The sequence below is a fragment of the Lissotriton vulgaris genome, chromosome 3_1 (assembly GCF_964263255.1).
Source record: "Lissotriton vulgaris chromosome 3_1, aLisVul1.2, whole genome shotgun sequence".
NCBI lineage: Eukaryota > Metazoa > Chordata > Amphibia > Caudata > Salamandridae > Lissotriton > Lissotriton vulgaris.
The window spans coordinates 1,343,352,970-1,343,377,150 of record NC_141689.1 but is presented as its reverse complement, the minus strand read 5'-3'; the positions used below and the strand labels follow the sequence as shown (position 1 = coordinate 1,343,377,150).

Here is a 24,181-nt window from a genome sequence, read left to right as displayed (position 1 = left end):
GCATCGCGCGAGCGTCGGGGGGAGTCGGGGGTACGATGACGACGCCCCGACTTTTTGTGCTTCCTACCTGAGGAACCAGATGAATGGTGACGACTCCCGGAGCGCCCGTGACGGTTCCGCGACCGCTCCCTCGATCGCTCCCTTGACCTCCGGCCGGACCGGGACCGCTCTCGACGCGGGGCCGACACCCGGAGCTCGAGCAGCTTGCGGGACCGCTCCCGCCTAGCTTTATTTGTCAAGGCCCGGCAATCGACGCAGGCGTCCACGTCGTGGTCGGGGCCCAGGCACCGGAGACAGAGTCGGTGATGATCCGTGACCGACATCGTCCGGTCACAGTCGTCACAGTTCTTAAAACCGGGCATCCTACCGGCACCGTAGAAGATTCAAAAGATCAAAAAAGATCAAAAAACTTGGTCAAAGACCGGAGTACTGCTCTTCGGATCTGCGCTAACTGGCGCGGAAAAAAGAACTGACGTCAGCGTGCGAGGCGGCGTCTATATACTCCAGGGACGTCATCACAGCGCACGACGCCAACGACGGACGCGGAGCCGCAGGGGACGCCTGCAGACGACGCCTACCGACGCGCAGGGGTACTGCTACGCAAAAGTTTCCGGATCCAGACTGACGCCTGGGGATATTCTAAGGTAAGGAATCTAATACTAACGTGTTTTTTTCAGATAGAACATTTGCTTTTTGAAAAGAAAGAAGTTATGTTCTAGACAGAAAATAAACATATCCATCAACATCCTATTGTGTTGTGTGAATTCTATGGGTCTTTTGGATAAAAAGTATTCAACCGCTTTTAAACTGTCAACATTTCTTATACAGGTATATAGCGAGGATACATCTAATGTAATAAGTATCCTTCTTGCCATTTAACTTTGCCAATCTTACATATAAAATCACCTGTGTCCTTTACCAAAGATTCCAAGCCTTGTACATGTTCTTGTAAAAAGAAATCTATATATTTTAATAGATTTTCTAAGGGTCCATCGCAGGCCGCTATAATCGGCCTTCCTGGTGGTCGCTCATTGTTTTTATGAATCTTCGGTATGAAGTATATGATGGGCGTTTTAGGATGTTCCTTTTTAAAAAAATTTAATTAATCTAAATTCAATAGTCCCAAACTTTTCCAGGCAAGTAATTTGTTATATAATTGATCCTGCATAGTTTTATACTGGATAGGGGAACTTCTATGATAGCATTTTGTGTCATTTAAAACAGAGTTCAAGTGTTACTTACCCTCTTGTGTTTTTATGTTTGCAAATACAGTTTTCATGTGTTATTACATTGTTTAGCGTCCCAGATGGGAGCTGCATTGGTATGAAAAAAATGTATATATATGTGTATATATGTGTATAAACCCCCTTGATAATATGCCCCACGATTCTTCAGGGGTTTCAGCTGACAAGGCTTGGTATTGTGTTACGTGGTAATTTTTCTAGGAAACGTCAGAGGGTCGATGCAGGGGTTCTAGAAGGGGTGATAAACCATTTAAGCCTCATGAACAAGCGCATGGTCTTTTAAAGATCTGTGAAGTACTCGGGGCGGCGGTGTGTCCTCTTTCAGGAGCGGGCGGGGGGGCACTGCCAGCAACTTGCCAGGCCAGGCAGTGTTCAACACTTGCATCACCCTTTCTCTGCCTGCTATTGCGCTCCATGCTTCGGAAAGGTAAGAAAAAGAACGTGCATTTGAGTTTGAAATGTCCGATCCTGTAGCAGTACACTTGCAAAGCCCACACATGACAATAACCCGATTCAAGGCCCCATTCACCCGATTTTAAAAAAATATATAGCACTCCAACAAAGTGGGATTATAAAACTTTATTAACTTTTAAATATAACGAACGGAACAAAAACTGTAACAAACATTTAAACATTTTTGACAAAAAAAAGCAACAATGGTCAGAAGCTGTCTTTTGTGCGAATAGTCCCAAGGCAGCACAACGTGCTGAGTTCTGGACGGCACCCAGGTGATGTCACCTGGGTGCCGCACTGGTTTTTGGGATCCTACAATGCAGCTCAGAAAAACAGCGTGGGGTGTCCCGGGTGGTGCGGGGGGAGGCCTCGTCAGTAGCGGTCTGTTGTGCGAATAGTCCCAAGGCAGCAGAACGCGCTGAGATGTGGATGGCACCCAGGTGATGTCCAGTAAACTGCCGCACTGGTTTTGGTATCCTACAATGCTGCTCCGAAAATTGGCGTGGGGCGGCCCGGGGGGGGGGGGCGTGGGGGAGGCGGCGTGAACGGGCCTCCCCAGGTGGCGGCCATCCAGCTGAGTTGCGCCTGCTCTTGCGGCTACAGCGTCTCGCTCACCATGTTGTTGACTTCCGCCCACTCTTGCAGTGCAGCGATAGGCGGGTGCCACAGGACTCTTAAAATGGCGGACGGCTCTTCGGTTTTGGGCCTGGTCCACTAAAATGGCCCTGGGACACCTTGGAACTCGGACGCTTGCCTGCTAGGGCTTGGGCTCCATTCTCGAAAGCGTCCCCTCAGCCGTGAAGATTCTACAAAAGTCTTGGGGGCCCTCGACTCCTGCAGGCTTCTGGTGGGGAGTGGCTGCCATGATTGCTCGCGGAATGACCACGACGGAACCACGAGATGGTGGTGCTCTCATGGTGACACCAGCTTCAGTCTGAATCATCTAGAAACAAGGTGGGGCTTTCATCGTTTAGGAAAAAAAAATGTTCTAAACCAATGAAAAGTGTTATTTTTAGGTCATATGACCAAGCCTTCCATCTTTAGGGAACCAAAAGTAAAATGAACCAATGAAAAGTTTTATAAACAAGTCACATGACCTGTTATGCGGCATAGGGCTACAAAAAGCGTAGAAAATCCGTTGGCACGTGAGGCGGCGTCAGTAGCGGACCGGTGTGCGAATAGGCCGAAGGCAGCACAACGCGCCGAGATCCGGATGGCACCGAGTTAGTGTCCAGCAAGTTGCTGCACTGGTGTGGCTATCCTACAATGCTGCGCCGAAAGTCGGCGTGGGGCGCCCCATTGGCCTGTGAGGTCGCGTCAGTCAGTGGGGGCTGTGCGTCTCCCCCAAGATGGAGGCTCCTCGGCTGCAGTGCGGCGCCCCTTATCTTTTCACTCGCCGTCCAACTGAGTTGCGTCCGCACTTGCGGCTACAGTAGGCCGAAGGCAGCACAACGCGCCGAGATCCGGATGGCACCGAGGTGGTGTCCAGCAAATTGCCGTACTGGTGTGGCAGTCCTACAATGCTGCGCCGAAAGACGGCGTGTCCAGCTGAGTTGCGGTCACTCTTGCGGTACAGTGACTCGAACGCGCCGAGATCCGGATGGCACCGAGGTGGTGTCCAGCAAGTTGCCGCACTGGTGTGGCCATCCTACAATGCTGCGCCGAAAGTCAAATGAATTCAAGTGAGAGGCCTAATTTCACTTGTGTGTGTTGTCGACGCACTTATTATAAGAATCAGACTAAGTTGAAGACTGTCTGAAGCTTATTTGCACCTGCTGCAGCTTCACTATTGCCCTGGTGTGGCCAAAGATCGCCCATGACATAGGCGGCTGGCTCCCGAGGTCCGGCGGAACTTTTTTCCTTTTCCTTTCTGCTTCTTGTCCCACAATCCGTTTCACCTGAAGACACGACCAGGTCCCTGAATGTGTGCAGGGGGACGCTATTGATTGAATGAAAATGGCGGCTTGACACAAAGCTGACTCAAGCGTTGTTGTTGATGCTATACAGACAAAAATTGGTTTTCAGTTTGTACATTCTTCAGGAATTTTTTTTCCATCCAAGGCTGATTGAGAGTTTGTAGAAAAATGGCTTCAGATTTTCCACATATTACTCTTCAACATTCTTCCTAAATGTAACAATGTGAGACTCACTAGGAGAACGGCTGTTTATCTTTCCTTTCAAAATGCTGTCAACAATATTTTCTGAATGGAAGACACCATCTTGTAGCATAAAGGGCCGAAAGGGGTTCTGGTCTGGCCGATGGTTGGTGGAGACATTTTGACTATATCTTGGACCTGCCCGGCCTCGCCCAAAATGTCGCCGGTATAAATGGGACTCGTAACTCCTTGTTGTGTACTGGTTGAACAACCTTGATATCACGAGATATGAATGCAGTTTTGATGCTCATGGCGGGCGGGGACGAGAATTGATTGAATATTTCGACATCCCTATTGCTATTAAGTTCTGATGTGTTAGTGATTACTGTACTATTGAAAGTTCGAATTAACGTCACCCATGGTACTTGCACGCAAATGTATATCTAGATAACTTTTTTGTAAGTGGCCCTGTCGTATTTTAATTACAAAATGTACGTCCACCGATTCCGCAACTGTTAGACACCTTAGTTCTTGCAACCTAATGGCTCGTTCGTTACGTTCCTCTATAATGTAAATGTCTCCTCATCATATACGATTTCAGTTTGCTCCGTGGCCGGCCCACGTGGTTATAGGCCCGTATTTGTATACTGACATTTTCACAATAAAGGTTTTTAAAACAAAACATGGTAGTAGTATTTACATTGGTAAAGTTTTTACTTTTAGTCACTGTTTTAGAATCAGTAAAAGGCAAGTGAAATAAAGCAGTCCAATTACATGACGGATAAAAGGTATAATATGTAGGAACGCAGTAAAGATAAATGGTCAAGGGCAGTTGTGTTTTCTACTCCTGCAACATAAAGTGATCGATAAGAATCTGATAATCAGGCGTATGGGCGAGTAAGACAGCAGGCCGAGTCTCTTTTACTCAACGGCTCCGTCATGGAACGAAGAAACGCCCTTTTTCTCGAAAAAGGAATATATTTTACTTGCAGGACAGTTGTAAATTTTCCGGGAAAGTACATTAGCCTGGAATATTATAACATATATGTTATAAAAAAAAAGTTCGAAATCAATAAAAAGCGTATTTTTTAGGTCATATGACCAAGCTTTTCATTATTAAAATAACAAAAGTAAAATGAACCAATGAAAAGTTTTATTAACAAGTCACATGACCTGTTATGCTTACGTTACGCGCTGCGCGCCGCGCCCCGGATCACTACCGGGTGCGCTAACGCGGCGTGTCATATAACGCATTACGCGACAACGTAGGTCAAGAATATAGTCAAAATGTCTCCACCAACCAGCGTTCGGAACACAACCCCTTTCAGCAGTCCAAAAAGTTCTGTAAAATGACAACAGAGGGGACAGGCAACAAGAACCATCAGTCAAAGAGGGGAGGGCAAGTTCTTCTCTATCGGGTCATGTTGGGGCGCTACCGGAACTGATCGAATTGGTAGTCTACAGTGTTTCTGGATGTTTCAGACTAAAGCTGGCGTCAGCATGAGAGCACTACCATCTCGTAGCTCCGTCGTGGCCATTCCACGAGCAGACATGGCAGCCGCTCCCCACCAGAAGCCTGCGGGAGTCGGGGGTCCCCAAGACTTTTGTAGAATCTTCACGGCTGAGGGGACGCTTTCGAGAATGGGACCCAAGCCCTACCAGGGAAGCGTCCGAGTTCCAAGGTGTCCCAGGGCCATTTTAGTGGACCACGCCCAAATCTGAAGAGCCGGCCGCCATTTTGAGAGTCCTGTGGCAGTCGCCTATCGCTGCACCGCAAGAGCGGGAGCAACTCAACTACATGGTGAGCGAGACGCTGTAGTCGCAAGAGCGGGCGGTAAACAGCTGAATGGCGGAAGAGGCACAGTGTAGCAAAAGCGGGCGGAATGGCAACTAAAACGGTAAAGGGGCGCCCCACTACAGCGTGTCTTCAGGTCAAACGGATTGTGGGACAAGGTCCAGAATAGAAGAGTCATCAAAAGGCAAAAAGTTCCGCCGGACCCCGGGAGCCGGCCGCCTATGTCGGGGGCGATCTCAGGCTAAACCGGTGCTATAAGACTTGGGGAGGGGGTCGGAGCCAAGCGTCTTCTCCGAGTCCGTGCCATCACACCGCCCCTCGGGGGCCTCCGTCAAGCGGTTTAGGGAGGTACCATATCACATTGTTTTCAAATGCAGTCAGGTCCACAAACGACACTCACTTACTTTGAGAATAGTGAAGCTGCAGTAGGTGGAAATAAGCTTCAGACAGTGTTACAAGCGCTGCTCAGAACTCTGAACTATGGCACCCAACATCCAGAACTTATGCCATTTGAGAATGGCAGTGACATTGAAGCAACTCAGGGACCAAAACCATTAACGTACTTTCACGTATGAAAATCTTACTTGGGGAGGGGGCAGGAGCGAAGCGCCCCCTCCCAGTCCGCGCCACCACACCGTATGTTGAAAATCTGAAGCCATCGTTCTACAAACTCAACCAACCTTGGATGGAAAAATCTAGAAAAATGTACAAACTGAAAACCAGTTTTGGTCTGCATAGCATCAGTAGCAACGCTTGCTATCAGAGTGCATGAGTTTCATGCTCGATCGATTGAGCTAGCCAGATCGGGCAATAAAAAGTATAAAATAGTTATGTAAATAGTTATTTAATAAAATGTTTTACCCTGTTTCTTTGCTTGTGTGTTGTATATATTTTTAATATTTGCATAGGGTTTGTCGTTATTTTGGGCGGGGTGGGTGACGGAGCCGAGCTGTCTTGCAGTCCTCATGGTGTGGAGCTCAGTTCATCTCACTATTTTCGTATTTCTCATGAAGGGTTGTTCCTAATATTTCTATTTTAGCGAGGTCAAAAAGAGATCCAATTAGTGGCCTACTGATTTTGCTTGATTCCTTTTGTTTTTTTAAACAATTTTTTACTATCTGCAAAAACTAAACAGAGTATTGCGACTCTGTGCTTGTTTGTAAATAGAGAATGAACCAAAGAGAACCAATTCTAAAACAGTAAATGCTTGGATGGCAATCAATCAAATAGAGAGAGAAGCAGGCACGACGGATTACAACGGGGGTAAAGGCCTGCGTTAACTACTCTTCACTATCTGCAAAGAGAGAGTACTACTAAGAGAAAAGAGGGGAGGGGGGCAGCGTTCAAAGCACATTAGCGTGCATAAACACGAAAAAGTTTTTACCTATCACGTACTTGACATTTTACAGCTTTTGATATTTGCTATTAAAAAAACCAATGAAATTCACTGAAAAAACCATAGGTTATAGGCCATATATAGTTAGGAATTTGCATTTACAAAACCTTGAAAATTCACTGAAAAAACCATAGGTTATAGACCATATATAGTTAGGGATTAGCCTTTACAAAACCTTATTTTACTCACACAAAACCATTGAAATTTCATATATAGTTAGTTCCACTAACTATATATCGCGCACCCGCAATCCACTGCTGATGATGTCACATATTACATCATTCATGACATGGTTAGTGACATCACTGATGACATCACTGATGACATCTCAAATGACATCACTGATGACATCTCAAATGACATCACTGATGACATCTCAAATGACATCACTGATAAAATCACTGATAACATCTCATTTGACATGACTGATCACATCACTGATGATATCATTCATGTGATAATACCATGAACCTCTTCAGACTCTAATATAACCTTAGATACAATCAGTGTAAACAGACAGTCACAGACTGTCACTCATCCATGGAGTTACTCACACACCTAGTCAGTTACGCAAAAAATCAATCACACCTCCATTTTCTCAACTATACAGTTATACACACCTTACTTATTCAAACATATACTAACACATATTTACTTTATTCTCTTATACAATCCCTGATACATGTTCACAATGATCCATACAGCCACTCACACATTCACTGGCTCTTATGCACAGTTATTTATATATGTCAACTCTCACATGTACTGTGTTTTACATATGTACTTACTTTGACATGTAGCACTGAGATATCCATTCACTCACTAATACACTCATGCACAGTCAACCGCCCATACAGCTGTTTCCACATGCACTTTTGAACCCATACATATAGTGAATCAACTACTCACACATCTATGTACATAGTCACACACCTCCCAGCCACCCATACACACACACTCAGTTTCCCATACAAATACTTGGACAACCAATGAATAACCCATACAGTTACTCATATAGCTACTGATCAACATATGCAGCAGTTTGTAGAACAACAGATATAATGATGCACAAATTAAAACAGTTTAGTCACTAACCCATGCACTCAGTGAGACACATTTAATCACTCACTCATACAGTCAGTCATGCACCTACTAAATCCTTCATCCAGACACTTATACATCCACTCATTCTTCAATATGTAAGACATATTTTAACTTTACAGAAACATACAGTCACTGGATGTTGTCATCAGTGATGTCATCAGTGATGTCATTTGAGATGTCATCAGTGATGTCATCAGTGATGTCACTAACCATGTCATGAATGATGTAATATGTGACATCATCAGCAGTGGATTGCGGGTGCGCGATATATAGTTAGTGGAACTAACTATATATGAAATTTCAATGGTTTTGTGTGAGTAAAATAAGGTTTTGTAAAGGCTAATCCCTAACTATATATGGTCTATAACCTATGGTTTTTTCAGTGAATATATATATATATATATATATATATATATATATATATATATATATATATATATATATATATATATATATATATATTACCTACTGGCGATAGCCAGTAGGTAATTATAGTTAGGACCTAGCTACCATAGGAATTCCGCAACATTCCATTGGGAATAACTTTGGCGCCGGTTGAGGAATTTGCGTGTAATTTTCCAAACTTTTGGCCAGCTCCGCTCCGCTCCTTCCCTGAAAGTTTCAGGTGGATTCGTGAAGTGCGGGCTGAGAAAAAAGGGGGGTCCCAAAACGTGTTTTCCCCATGTTAATTTCCATAGGACGGTCTGACAAGTCTACAGCCCGAACCGCTGAACGGAATTACACCAAACTTGGCAAAATTGTAGGAACTGGTATGCAGATGTGCCTTTGCTATGTTTGGTGAAAATTGCTCCAGTGGTTTTTATGAAAACTATCTTCAAAAACACATATATATCTATATGAGCGTACTCCTACGCGTACGGTACGTGTACGTGCGCGTACCTCTACGTGCACGAGCTGCATGCTGATTGGCTGCCACTGTCTGTCAACACTCCAAAACAGAAATTGTGGGCAGCCATCTTGTGCCTCGGTAGAGTGAGGTACAGGAAAACAGAAAATCAAATGTGTAGAACTCAAAAAGGGGGCAGGGTAGAAGCACCCTGACCCCCCTAGGCCTGCCCAGGGGGTCCCAGCGGGTCCCCTAAGGCAAAAAAATGTTTTAAAAAGTCACGGGGTACGCGTACCCCGCGATTAAAAAAAATATATATTATTTTTTTTGGGGCCTGGAGGGTCCTTGTGGGACCCCCTGAGCAGGCCTAGGGGGTCAGGGTGCTTCTACCCTGGCCGCTTTGCGAGTTTCACACCTTTGTTTCACTGCTTTCTTGTGCCTTGGTTCTACCGAGGCACAAGATGGCTGCCAACACTTCCTGGTTTGGAGTTTTGACAGACAGTGGCAGCCAATCAGCATGCCTTCCCGAGAAAACTGCATGCTCATTGGCTGTCAACACTTTTAACCAGGAAGTGTTGGCATCCATCTTGGGCCTCAGTAGACTGAGGCACAAGAAAGCAGAAAAACAAACGTGTTGAACACAAAAAGGGGGCAGGGTAGAAAACCCTGACCCCCTAGGGCTGCTCAGGTGGTCCCACTAGTATATTAATATATTTAAACGTTATCCGCTAATAGAATTAGCATTTTAAACATTTTGCAAATTCACAGAAAAAACTATAGGTTTAAGGCCTTATATAGTTAGGAATTAGCATTTAAAAAACCTTTCAAATTCACTGAAAAAAACATAGGTTGCAGGCATTATATAGTTAGGAATTAGCATTAAAAAAACGTTTGAATATATAAAAGTTATCCGCTAATAGAATTAGCATTTAAAAAACCTTGCGAATTCAATGAAAAAACCAAAGGTTTCAGGCCTTATGTAGTTAGGAATTAGCATTTAAAAAACCTTTGAAATTCACTGAAAAAACATAGGTTTCAGGCGTTATATAGTTAGGAATTAGCATTTAAAAAACGTTTGAATATATAAACGTTATCCGCTAAGATAAATTAGCATTTAAAAAACCTTGCGAATTCAATGAAAAAAACATAGGTTTCAGGCCTTATATAGTTAGAAATTAGCATTAAAAAAACCTTGTAAATTCACTGAAAAAAACATCGGTTTCAGACATTATATAGTTAGGAATTAGCATATAAAAAACCTTTGAAATTCAATAAAAAAACCATAGGTTTAATTCCTTATATAGTTAGGAATTAGCATTTAAAAAACCTTTGAAATTCACTTAATAAACTATAAGTTTTAGGGGTGTTATAGTTAGCTGGAAATTTCACTCATACAAAACCATTGAAATTGCTCCTATATAGTTAGTTGGACTAACTATATTTCGCGCACCCGCAATCCACTGCTGATGATGTCACATATTACATCATTCATGACATGGTCAGTGACATCACTGATGACATCACTGATGACATCATCCACGTGACAATCACATACACCTTTTCATACACTAGTAAAATCTTTCATCACTCTTTGTAAAATACAGAGTATCACATTTGAATCAATTGACACAGCAATACAAGTATCTTAAAACCCACTCAGTGATTCCTAGATGTATACACACATCTAATCACTTACCTGTAGATTCAATCATACATGAAAAATAGAACACTATCAAAAATACATATACACCTATCTCGTCATTACACACCAGCAAAAAACCTATTAAAATATGAAGTTATCCTACTCACTTATGCAAACAATGGATCATACTTACAAACTTACTTAGCTACACACTTATACAAACACCACTTCATCTATTCATTTACATAGTAAGTCATACTTACTGTATTATAAAATCATTATTACAAGTATACAGTCACCCATATAGTCACTTACAGAATCATTGAGTCTTATGAATACTTATTTATATACAAAAACTGACATATACACTGCCTTTTATTTTTCTACTTTGTTGGACATGCACCAAAGAGAAATATATTTGCTCATCACAACTCCCATAAAGATATTCACTCACCCAAACAGCTATTATAACATGTAGTTTTAACTTCTTCTACTGAATCAACTATTCACACATCTTTGGGCACTCACACCCCCCCACCGAACCACACACACATTCACTCTACAATACAAATACTCAGTTAACTAATCAATAATATAGACTTTCACATAGCTAGTAACCAACTGGAGAACCAGTTTACGCAACAACTGACAAAGTGATACAGATATTCACACAGTTTAGTCACTATCCACTATATTTAGTGAGACACTATACGTTGTTAAGGTCCTCCATCCAAATATTTATTTTTATATATCCACTCATTCTTCAATGCAAATTGCTATATATATAATGCATATTTAAATAACGAAGCAAACCACATTCACTGGATGATGTCATCAGTGATGTCATTTGAGATGTCATCAGTGATGTCACTGACCATGACATGAATAAGTGAATTTCAAAGGTTTTTTAAATGCTAATTCCTAACTATATAAGGCCTGAAACCTATGTTTTTTTCATTGAAAAAAATATATATATATATATATATATATATATATATATATATATATATATATATATATATATATTACCTACTGGCTATCGCCAGTAGGTATATATAGTTAGAATTTTTTCTCTATGGGACTTTTGAAAATTCTATGTCTAATAACTTTGGCGTTTGTGGACGGAATCGGCTGAAATTTTCAGGAAAATGGCACATTTTGTTTCTGAGCAGCCCCTGAAAATTTGGTGGGGTTTCGTCAAGAAAAAAGGGGGGTCCCAAAACGCATTTTTCCCATTCATTTTTCCATAGGGCGGTTGGACTCACTTTTAGCTCGAACGGCTGAATGGATTTGCACGAAACTTGGCAAAATTGTAGGGACTGTTAGCCCGATGTGTCTTTGCTAGGTCTCAATATATGTGCTCCAGTAGTTTTTGAGAAATTAACGTTCAAACCAAGATATATATCTGTAACAGCGCTCTGGGCAGCGATCCGGTCCGCTTACTTTTCGCTTATCGGAACTTTGCGCGCAGAAAGCTGATTGGCTCTCCGGTGTCTGTCAACATTCTAAACAGTCCGGAGCGGACGCCATCTTGTCTCTCGGTAGGATCGAGAGAGAAGAAGAGGTGGAAAACGAAAGGGGAATTTAATGAAAGGGGGCAAGGTATCCCCCTCTTGACCCCCTAGGAATGTTGTTGGGGTTATTAAAGCGTCCCGTGGGGAAAATAAAAAAAAAATGATTTTTCACGGTAGAAGCGCGGCCGCGAACTGGTAGCGAAACGGGAATTCGCCATTTTGTGCTTCGTTAATTAAATTACTAGTTATAAGTGGGTGCGGGAGACGTATCCTAATCCCCTATGTTTCCTGAGGGTGGCTGAGGAGGCTGATATATGTTGATACATCTTTTCCAGCGGCTGTGCGTGAGCTTTTTTTTTTTTTTGCTGCGTGACAGTCCGGAGCGGCCGCCATCTTGTCTCTCGGTAGGATCGAGAGAGAAGAAAAGGTGAAAAACTAAGGGGGAATTTAATGAAAGGGGGCAAGGTATCCCCCTCTTGACCCCCTAGGAATGTTGTTGGGGTTATTAAAGGGTCCCGTGGGGAAAATAAAAAAAAAATGATTTTTCACGGTAGAAGCGCTTCACGGGCCGCGAACTGGGCCGCAAACTGGTAGCGAAACGGGAATTCGCCATTTTGTGCTTCGTTAATTAAAGTACTAGGTATAAGGGGGTGCGGGAGACGTATCCTAATCCCCTATGTTTCTTGAGGGTGGCTGAGGAGGCTGATATATGTTGATACATCTCTTCCAGCGGCTGCGCCATCTTGCCTTTTTTCGAATGCCACAATTTTGTCGTGCACGGCAGCCATTTTAGATGCCAGGCTGGTCCCAGGCTATCACCTAACCCTGCGGATGTAGTTTATGGCCCCAGCTGTAGAGAATTCAGACATGCCAATCCTCCTGATTCAGGCGTGTGAGTACTGATTTCAGTGCTAGTCTCCCGCCTCCCGATTTCTGCAAGCAAAAACCCGGGGGCATATTACGAACAACTAGCGATAATTTTTGTCTCTAACTTGTTTAGAGACAAAAATTATCGCCGCACATCGGCGATTTTTATCGCAGATAAACCTTGCTATTATCGCAGAAAAGTCAGCGATATTCATGTATTATCGAGCAAATGCTCTTAGCCATGTTATCCACCTCCCATTGGATAACATGGCTAAGAACTGCTCAGGGCAGGTGAAAAGTCAGCGATATTCATGTATTATCGATCTAATGCTCTTAGCCATGTTATCCACCTCCCATTGGATAACATGGCTAAGAACTGCTCAGGGCAGGTGTTAGATTTTGGAGATATTCGCGCTTAGCGCGAATATCTCCAAAAGTTGGTAATAGAAGGTAGCGATGTTAGGGACTGTTTCCAGTCGCTAACATCTTGGCACGCCACTTTGCATGTCATTAGTGATAAGTATCACTGACATGCAAAGCGGGGCCCAAGATGGTCGCTATCTCCTTTTAGCTGTCACTAACTGGTGTTAGCGACAGCTTGGTAATAGGGAAATAATTTTATCTCCGCTTTCATGGCTTTTAAAGCCAAAAAAGCGGAGATAAACCCCCTTGATAATATGCCCCACGATTCCTTGGGGGTTTCAGCTGACAGGGCTTGGTATTGTGTTACATGGTAATTTTTCCATGAAACGTCAGAGGGTCGATGCAGGGGTTCTAGAAGAGGTGATAAACCATTTAAGCCTCATGAACAAGCGCATGGTCTTTTAAAGATTTGTGAAGTACTCGGGGCGGCGGTGTGTGTGTGCCCTCTTTCAGGAGCGGGCGGGGGGGCACTGCCAGCAAGTTGCCAGGTCAGGTAGTGTTCAACACGTGCATCACCCTTTCTCTGCCTGCTATTGCGCTCCATGCTTCGGAAAGGTAAGAAAAAGAATGTGCATTTGAGTTTGAAATGTTCGATCCTGCAGCAGCACACTTCCAAAGCCCACACATGACAATAACCCGATTCAAGGCCCCATTCTCCCGTTTTTAAAAAAATAGATAACACTCCAACAAAGTAAGGTTATAAAACTTTATTAACAACTAACTTTAACGAACGGAACAAAAACTAAAAACATTTAAACATTTCTCAACACAAAAAGCAACAATGGTTAGAAGCTGTCTTTTGTGCGAATAGTCCCAAGGCAGCACAACGTGCAGAGTTCTGGACGGCACCCAGGTGATGTCGCCTGGGTGCCGCACTGGTTTAGGGATCCTACAATGCTGCTCCGAAAATTGGCGTGGGGCGTCCCGGGTGGGGCGGGGGGAGGCCTCGTCAGTAGCGGCCTGTTGTGCGAATAGTCCCAAGGCAGCACAACGTGCAGAGTTCTGGACGGCACCCAGGTGATGTCGCCTGGGTGCCGCACTGGTTTAGGGATCCTACAATGCAGCACAGAAAAACAGCGTGGGGCGTCCCGGGTGGTGCGGGGGGAGGCCTCGTCAGTAGCGGTCTGTGTCCAGTGTCACATGGCTGACACAACATGTACGACAGGCACCCAGGTGATGTCCAGTAAACTGCCGCACTGGTTTTGGTATCCTACAATGCTGCTCCGAAAATTGGCGTGCGGCGGCCCGGGGGTGGGGGAGGCGGCGTGAACGGGCCTCCCCAGGTGGCGGCCATCTAGCTGAGTTGCGCTCGCTTTTGCGGCTACAGCGTCTCGCTCACCATGTTGTTGAGTTGCTCCCACTCTTGCAGTGCAGCGATAGGCGGCTGCCACATGGCTCTTAAAATGGCGGACGGCTCCTCGGTTTTGGGCCTGGTCCACTGAAATGGCCCTGGGACACCTTGGAACTCGGACGCTTGCCTGCTAGGGCTTGGGCTCCATTCTCGAAAAGCGTCCCCTCAGCCGTGAAGATTGTATAAAAGTCTTGGGGGCCCCCGACTCCCGCAGGCTTCCGGTGGGGAGCGGCTGCCATGATTGCTCGCGGAATGACCACGACGGAGCCACGAGATGGTGGTGCTCTCATGCTGACGCCAGCTTCAGTCTGAATGATCCAGAAACAAGGTGGGGCTTTCATCGTTTGGGAAAAAAAAATGTTCTAAACCAATGAAAAGTGTTATTTTTAGGTCATATGACCAAGCCTTCCATCTTTAGGAAACCAAAAGTAAAATGAACCAATGAAAAGTTTTATAAACAAGTCACATGACCTGTTATGCGGCATAGGGCTACAAAAAGCGTAGAAAATCCGTTGGCACGTGAGGCGGCGTCAGTAGCGGACCGATGTGCGAATAGGCCGAAGGCAGCACAACGCGCCGAGATCCGGATGGCACCGAGGTGGTGTCCAGCAAATTGCCGCACTGGTGTGGCCATCCTACAATGCTGCGCCGAAAGACGGCGTGTCCAGCTGAGTTGCGGTCACTGTTGCGGTACAGTGACTCGAACGCGCCGAGATCCGGATGGCACCGAGGTGGTGTCCAGCAAATTGCCGCACTGGTGTGGCCATCCTACAATGCTGCGCCGAAAGACGGGGTGTCCAGCTGAATTGCGGTCACTGTTGCGGTACAGTGACTCGAACGCGCCGAGATCCGGATGGCACCGAGGTGGTGTCCAGCAAATTGCCGCACTGGTGTGGCCATCCTACAATGCTGCGCCGAAAGACGGCGTGTCCAGCTGAATTGCGGTCACTGTTGCGGTACAGTGACTCGAACGCGCCGAGATCCGGATGGCACCGAGGTGGTGTCCAGCAAATTGCCGCACTGGTGTGGCCATCCTACAATGCTGCGCCGAAAGACGGCGTGTCCAGCTGAGTTGCGGTCACTGTTGCGGTACAGTGAGTCGAACGCGCCGAGATCTGGATGGCCCCGATAATGTGTCCAGCAAGTTGCCGCACTGGTGTGGCCATCCTACAATGCTGCGCCGAAAGTCGGCGTGGGGTGCCCCGTTGGCTTATGAGGTGATGTCAGTAGTGGACCGATGTGTGAATAGGTCGGAACCAGCACAAGGCACCAAGATCTGAATGGCAAGTCCTGGATGTTGAGTGCCTCAGTTGAGAGTTCTGAGCAGTGCTTGTAAGACTATCTGAAGTTTATTATAAGAATCAGAGTAAGTTGAAGGCTGTCTGAAGCTTATTTGCACCTGCTGCAGCTTCACTAGGTCCGGCGGAACTTTTTTCCTTTTCCTTTCTGCTTCTTTTCCTACAATGCGTTTCATCTGAAGACACAACCAGGTCCCTGAATGTGTGCAGGGGGACGCTATTGATTGAATGAAAATTGCGGCTTGACACAAAGCTGACTCAAGCGTTACTGTTGGTGCTATACAGACAAAAATTGGTTTTCAGTTTGTACATTCTTCAGGTTTTTTTTTCCATCCAAGTCTGATTGAGAGTTTGTAGAAAAATGGCTTCAGATTTTCCACATACTACTCTTCAACATTCTTCCTAAATGTAACAATGTGAAACTCACTAGGAGAACGGCTGTTTCTGTTTCCTTTCAAAATGCTGCCACCAATATTTTCTGAATGGAAGACACCATCTTGTAGCATAAAGGGCCGAAAGGGGTTCTGGTCTGGCCGATGGTTGGTGGAGACATTTTGACTATATCTTGGACCTGCCCGGCCTCGCCCAAAATGGCGCCGGTATAAATGGGACTCGTAACTCCTTGCCCGCAAATGTATATCTAGAAAATGTTATTGTAAGTGGCCCTGTCGTATTTTAATTACAAAATGTACGTCCACCGATTCCGCAACTGTTAGACACCTTTGTTCTTGTCACCTAATGGCCCGCTCGTTACGTTCTTCTACAATGTAAATGTCTCCTCATCATATACGATTTCAGTTTGCTCCGTGGCCGGCCCACGTGGTTATAGGCCCGTATTTGTATACTGACATTTTCACAATAAAGGTTTTTAAAACAAAACACGGTAGTAGTATTTACATTTGTAAAGTTTTTACTTTTAGTGACTGTTTTCGAATCAGTAAAAGGCAAGTGAAATAAAGCAGTCCAATTACATGACGGATAAAAGGTATAATATGTAGGAACGCAGTAAAGATAAATGGTCAAGGGCAGTTGTGTTTTTCATGTCTGCAACATAAAGTGATCGATAAGAATCTGATAATCAGGCGTATCGGCGACTAAGACAGCAGGCCGAATCTCTTTTACTCAACGGCTCCGTCATGGAAGGAAGAAACGCCCTTTTTCTCGAAAAAGGAATATATTTTACTTGCAAGACAGTTGTAAATTTTCCGGGAAAGTACATTAGCCTGGAATATTATAACATATGTTTGAAAAAAAAATATTGTTCGAAAATAATAAAAAGCGTAATTTTTAGGTCATATGACCAAGCTTTTCATCATTAAATTAACAAAAGTAAAATGAACCAATGAAAAGTTTTATTAACAAGTCACATGACCTGTTATGCTTTCGTTACGCGCTGCGCGCCGCGCCTCGGATCACTTCCGGGTGCGCTAACGCGGCGTGTCATAAAACGCATTACGCGACAACGTAGGTCAACAATATAGTCTAAATGTCTCCACCAACCAGCGTTCAGAACACAACCCCTTTCAGCAGTCCAAAAAGTTCTGTTAAATGACAACAGAGGGGACAGGCAACAAGAACCATCAGTCAAAGAGGGGAGGGCAAGTTCTTCTCTTCCGGGTCATGTTGGGGCACTACCGGAACTGATCGAATTGGTAGTCTACAGTGTTTCTGGATGTTTCAGACTAAAGCTGGCGTCAGCATGAGACCACTACCATCTCGTAGCTCCGTCGTGGCCATTCCACGAGCAATCATGGCAGCCGCTCCCCACCAGAAGCCTGCGGGAGTCGGAGGCCCCCAAGACTTTTGTAGAATCTTCACGGCTGAGGGGACGCTTTTCGAGAATGGGACCCAAGCCCTAGCAGACAAGCGTCCGAGTTCCAAGGTGTCCCAGAGCCATTTTAGTGGACCAGGCCCAAAACCGAAGAGCCGGCCGCCATTTTGAGAGTCCTGTGGCAGCCGCCTATCGCTGCAGCGCAAGAGCGGGCACATCTCAACTACATGGTGAGCGAGACGCTGTAGTCGCAAGAGCGGGTGGTAAACAGCTGAATGGCGGAAGAGGCACAGTGTAGCAAAAGCGGGCGGAATGGCAACTAAAACGATAAAGGGGCGCCCCACTACAGCTTGTCTTCAGGTCAAACGGATTGTGGGACAAGGTCCAGAATTGAAGAGTCATCAAAAGGCAAAAAGTTCCGCCGGACCCCGGGAGCCGGCCGCCTATGTCGGGGGCGATCTCAGGCTACACCAGTGCTATAAGACTTGGGGAGGGTGTCGGAGCCAAGCGTCTTCTCCGAGTCCATGGCCATCACACCGCCCCTCAGGGGCCTCCGTCAAGCTGTTTAGGAAGGTAACATATCACATTGTTTTCTAATGCAGTCAGGTCCACAAACGACACTCACTTACTTTGAGAATAGTGAAGCTGCAGTAGGTGGAAATAGGCTTCAGACAGTGTTACAAGCACTGCTCAGACCTCTTAACTATGGCACCCAACATCCAGAACTTATGCTATTTGAGAATGGTAGTGACATCGAAGCATCTCAGGGACCAAAACCATTAACGTACTTTCACGTATGAAAATCTTACTTGGGGAGGGGGCAGGAGCGAAGCGCCCCCTCCCAGTCAGCGCCACCACACCGTATGTTGAAAATCTGAAGCCATCGTTCTACAAAGTCAACCAAACTTGGATTGAAAAATCTAGAAAAATGTACAAACTGAAAACCAGTTTTGGTCTGCATAGCATCAGTAGCAACGTTTGAGTCAGCTTTGTGTCAAGCCGCCATTTTGATTCAACAAAGCACAGGCACTGAAAAAGGCTCAAACTCAGAACTCTAAACTATGGCACCCAACATCCAGGAGCTTGCCATCCGGATCTTGGAGCCTTGTGCTGTTTTCGATCTATTCACACATCGGTCCACTACTGACATCATCTTATAAACGAACGTTATGTAAATAGTTTTTTAATAAAATGTTTTACCCTGTTTCTTTGCTGGTGTGTTGTCTATATTTTTAATATTTGCATAGGGTTTGTCGTTATTTTGTGCGGGATGGGTGATGGAGCCGAGCTGTCTTGCAGCCCTCATGGTGTGGAGCTCAGTTCATCTCACTATTTTCGTATTTCTCATGAAGGGTTGTTCCTAATATTTCTATTTTAGCGAGGTCAAAAAGAGATCCAATTAGTGGCCTACTGATTTTGCTCGATGACTTTTATTTTTTTACACGATTTTTCACTATCTGCAAAGACTAAACAGAGTATTGCGACTTTGTGCTTGTTTGTAAATAGAGAATGATCCAAAGAGAACCAATTCTAAAACAGTAAATGCTTGGACAACAATCAATCAAATGGAGAGACAAGGAGGCACGACGGATTACAACGGTGGTAAAGGCCTGCGTTAACTACCCTTCAGTATCTGCAAAGAGAGAGTACTACTAAGACAAAAGAGGGGAGGGGGGGGGGGTGCAGCGTTCAAAGCACATCAGCGTGCATAAATACGAAAATGTTTTTATCTATCACGTACTTGACATTTTAAAGCTTTTCATATTTGCTATTAAAAAACCAATGAAATTCACAGAAAAAACCATAGGTTATAGTGGATATATAGTTAGGAATTTGCATTTAGAAAACCTTGAAAATTCAATGAAAAAACCATTGGTTTTAGGCCATATATAGTTAGGAATTAGCATTTACAAAACCTTATTTTACTCGCATAAAACCATTGAAATTCCATATATAGTTAGAAGCGCTAACTATATATCGCGCACCCGCAATCCACTGCTGATGATGTCACATATTACATCATTCATGACATGGTCAGTGACATCACTGATGACATCACTGATGACATCTCAAATGACATCACTGATGACAACTCAAATGACATCACTGATGACATCACTGATGACATCTCAAATGACATCACTGATGACATCTCAAATGACATCACTGATGACAACTCAAATGACATCACTGATGACATCACTGATGACATCTCAAATGACATCACTGATGACATCTCAAATGACATCACTGATGACATCACTGATGACATCTCAAATGACATCACTGATGACAACTCAAATGACATCACTGATGACATCTCATTTGTCATCACTGATCACATCACTTATGTGATAATACAATGAACCTCTTCAGACTCTAATATAACCTTACATACACTCAGTATAAACAGACACTCACAGACTGTCACTCATCCATGGAGTTACTCACACACCTAGTCAGTCATGCAAAGAATCAATCACACCTCCATTTCCTCAACTATAAAGTTATACACATCTTACTTATTCAAACATATAATAACACATATTTATTCTCTTATATAATCCCTGATACAAGCTCACAGTGATCGATACAGCCACTCACACATTCACTGGCTCTTATGTTCAGTTATTTATATATCTCAACTCTCACATGTATTGTGTTTTACATACGTACTTACTTGCACATGTAGCAATGAGAAATCCATTCACTCACCAACACACCCATGCATAGTCAACCGCCCATATAGCTGTTTCCACATGTACTCTTGAACTCATACTCCTAGTGAATCAACTGCTTACACATCTATGCACAGAGTCACGCACCTCCCAGCCACCCACACACACACTCAGCCTCCCATTCAAATACTTGGGCAACCAATCAATAACCCATATCGCCACTCTTATAGCTACTGATCAACACATGCAGCAGCTTACACAACAACAAACATACTGATGCACAAATTAAGACAGTTTAGTCACTAACCCATGCACTCAGTGAGACACATTTAATCACTCACTCATACAGTCAGTCATGCACCTACTAAATTCTTCATCCAGACACTTATACATCCACTCATTCTTCAATATACAGACACATACAATCACTGGATGTTGTGATCAGTGATGTCATCAGTGATGTCATTTGAGATGTCATCAGTGATGTCATCAGTGATGTCACTGACCATGTCATGAATGATGTAATATGTGACATCATCAGCAGTGGATTGCGGGTGCGCGATATATAGTTAGCGCTTCTAACTATATATGGAATTTCAATGGTTTTATGCGAGTAAAATAAGGTTTTGTAAATGCTAATTCCTAACTATATATGGCCTAAAACCAATGGTTTTTTCATTGAATATATATATATATATATTACCTACTGGCGGTCGCCAGTAGGTATATATAGTTAGGATTTTTTCTCTATGGAACTTTTGAAAATTCTATGTCTAATAACTTTGGCGTTTGTGGACGGAATCGGCTGAAATTTTCAGGAAAATGGCACATTTTGTTTCTGGGCAGCCCCTGAAAATTTGGGGGGTTTTCGTCAAGGGGGGGGCCGAGAAAAAAGGGGGGTCCCAAAACGCGTTTTTCCCATTCATTTTTCCATAGGGCGTGTGGCCTCACTTTTAGCTCGAACGGCTGAATGGATTTACACGAAACTTGGCAAAATTGTAGGGACTGTTAGCCCGATGTGCCTTTGCTGGGTCTCAATATATGTGCTCCAGTGATTTTGAGAAATTAACGTTTTAAAAAACAGATATATCTGTGACAGCGTCCCGGATAGCGCTCCAGATCGCGTACTTTTCGCGTAACGGAGCTTTGCGAAGCGAAGCTGATTGGCTCTCCGGTGTCTGTCAACATTCTAAACAGTCCGGTGCGGCCGCCATCTTGTCTCTCGGTAGGATCGAGAGACAAGAGGAGGAGAAAAACGAAGGGGGAATTTAATGAAAGGGGGCAATGTAGACCCCTCTTGACTCCCTAGGAATGATGTTGGGGTTATTAAAGGGTCCCGTGGGGCAAATAAAAAAAAATATATTTTTCGCGGTAGAAGCGCTTCCCGGTTCGCGAACCGGGTCGCAAACTGGTAGCGAAACGGGAATTCGCCATTTTGTGTTTCGATTTAATTAAATTACAAGATGGAGGAAAAACAATGTGAGAAATGGGTATAAGGGGGTACGGGAGACGTATCCTGACCCCCTATGTTTTCTGAGGGTGGTTGAGGAGGTTCATATATGTTGATACTTGTCTTCCACCGGTTGCGCGTGAGCGTTTTTTTTTTTTTTTTGCTGCATGACGTCTGTTGACGTTCGATTCGAAGGAAATCAGGAAGTGTTGAGCGCCATTTTGACACTGCGAGTAAATATATTGTTAAAAATAATTGTTATAAATTAATCCGTATTGATAAACATTGTCCGCGCCATCTTGCTTTTTTTCCAATGCCACACTTTTGTCGTGCACGGCAGCCATTTTAGATGCCTTGACCAGACCCACTCTCTGCACGCCGCCGATCCTCAGCATGGCTCCCCACCCTCGCAAGCATCTCCCCCATGCACTGGTCACCCACGCTCTATCTCTCATGTATGGGCCATAAACCTCCTCCCATATGCGCTGCTCTTCCCTGAGAATCACACCCCGTGCTGAGGAAAATTCAGCCCAGATTACAACCGATGCCCAGGCTGCTGGCACAAGACGCCACTTAGTTCCCATCTTGAACGGTTACCAAATAAAGAGACGGGCGCTGGAAGCAGGAACACAAGAACAGAGTTTTATTTCTCATGAGGAGAGCTTGTCATTTCACTCTACATATCATACAAGTACCACTCAGCCCCTAATCCTGAGGCAGAATTGCCACTGCAACAAAGGACTTAAACTCCTGCAAAGAACACCATGTAACATTTAATATCATTTACCACCAATGTTTTCATATATCAGTGTTGCTGAACTCACTCAGTGAAATGTCGCTCATTTCATTAAATCACTTTTAAAGCATGCCTTATAACAATGCACCCAATCCTATGTGGAAGTGCTTATATTAAACATGACATTGCTTTAACCAGGATAGACAAAGAAATGACACAGTGATGTAAAAGTTTCTGAAAGAAATGCCAAGAACGTCCCATGTGAAAGTGAATTTTATCTGGCAATTTTTTTCTTTTCCTTCTCATGAAATGAAAGTTAATGCCATGTTCGTTACCTGCCTCATCTGCAAAAAAAAACCTCTCGAGAGGGACCGAAAAAAAATATAGCTATGTTAATCATACCATGCATCGGCACATGGAGAGGTGGCACCCTCTTAATTATTCTAAAGCACAACTTCGAGATTTGGTGGATAACCCCCGACCGGCAAAAACATCCACCAATGACTTAGCAATAAGTGAGTCAGAGGCAAGGGAAACGGTCCCAAATCTGCAAAAGAACTTTGGGCAGATGAGATTGACTTGTGTAGCATGTGGAAAATTAATTTCATGCGGAGAGATGAGTATTACTTTAATAAATAGATCATACGAAAATCATCAATGTCCAAAACGTCCTAGAAAGTAATTTTTGTCATTTTTGAGGAAGAGAGATAACCTACAGTGGTACGGGGTCGTTTTCGTTCGTACTAGGGGGGCCAGGTGACATTCCTTCGGGGTGGCTTAGGGGCATTTAAAACAACTTCCCTGATACAGGTAGCATATAAAGTAGAGGCTAAATACCAGGATCTTTATCGATTGCTTTATGCTGTACAAAAATGAAAAACACATACAACAAACCTGGACCATTCATATTTTCAATGTTTCTGAGTACTATACTTTTTAACCCTTAACTAATTGAGCTGCTTCATTTCACCTGCTTTTTTAAAAAAAAAAAAAAAAATCGGAAACAGTGGCCATTTATTCAAAACTTACCAATCTACGCGTTACAACTACGTATGCTTTTTCAAAAACCTTTAATAAAAATGTTGGTGCCCAAATACGGGCCTACAACCCCGTGGGCCGGCCACGGAGCAGGCTGGAACTGTAAATGGGGGGGGGTATTTATTTGTGGAAAACATAACAGAGTCAGTGGTCGTTGATTTCATAGTAAAAAGTGCGACAAGTGCAACAAAATCATATCGATAATTCATTGTGAGCAAGTACCAAAAGTGTCGACAATTCGAACCTTCAATAATAAATACAATAATCAATGATGCATTAGAACTTAATATCAATTCATGTGCTAAAAACTGCATACATATCTTATGATATCAAGGCTGAGCAATCGGGGCACAACAAGGAGTTGAGAGTTTCATTTGTACCTGCGCCATTTTGGGTGAGGTCAGGAAGGTCCAAGTATAGTCAAAATGTCTCCACCAACTCGTGGTTGGACCGGGACCTCTTTCGGCAGTCCAAAAGT

General features: G+C 44.0%; 1 protein-coding gene across 1 annotated transcript in view; it reads right to left on the bottom strand.

Annotated features, from left to right (window-relative positions):
- Positions 1–24,181, bottom strand: part of FRAS1 (Fraser extracellular matrix complex subunit 1) — a 1,404,104-nt gene that overhangs the window by 269,977 nt on the left and 1,109,946 nt on the right. The window lies entirely within an intron of this gene.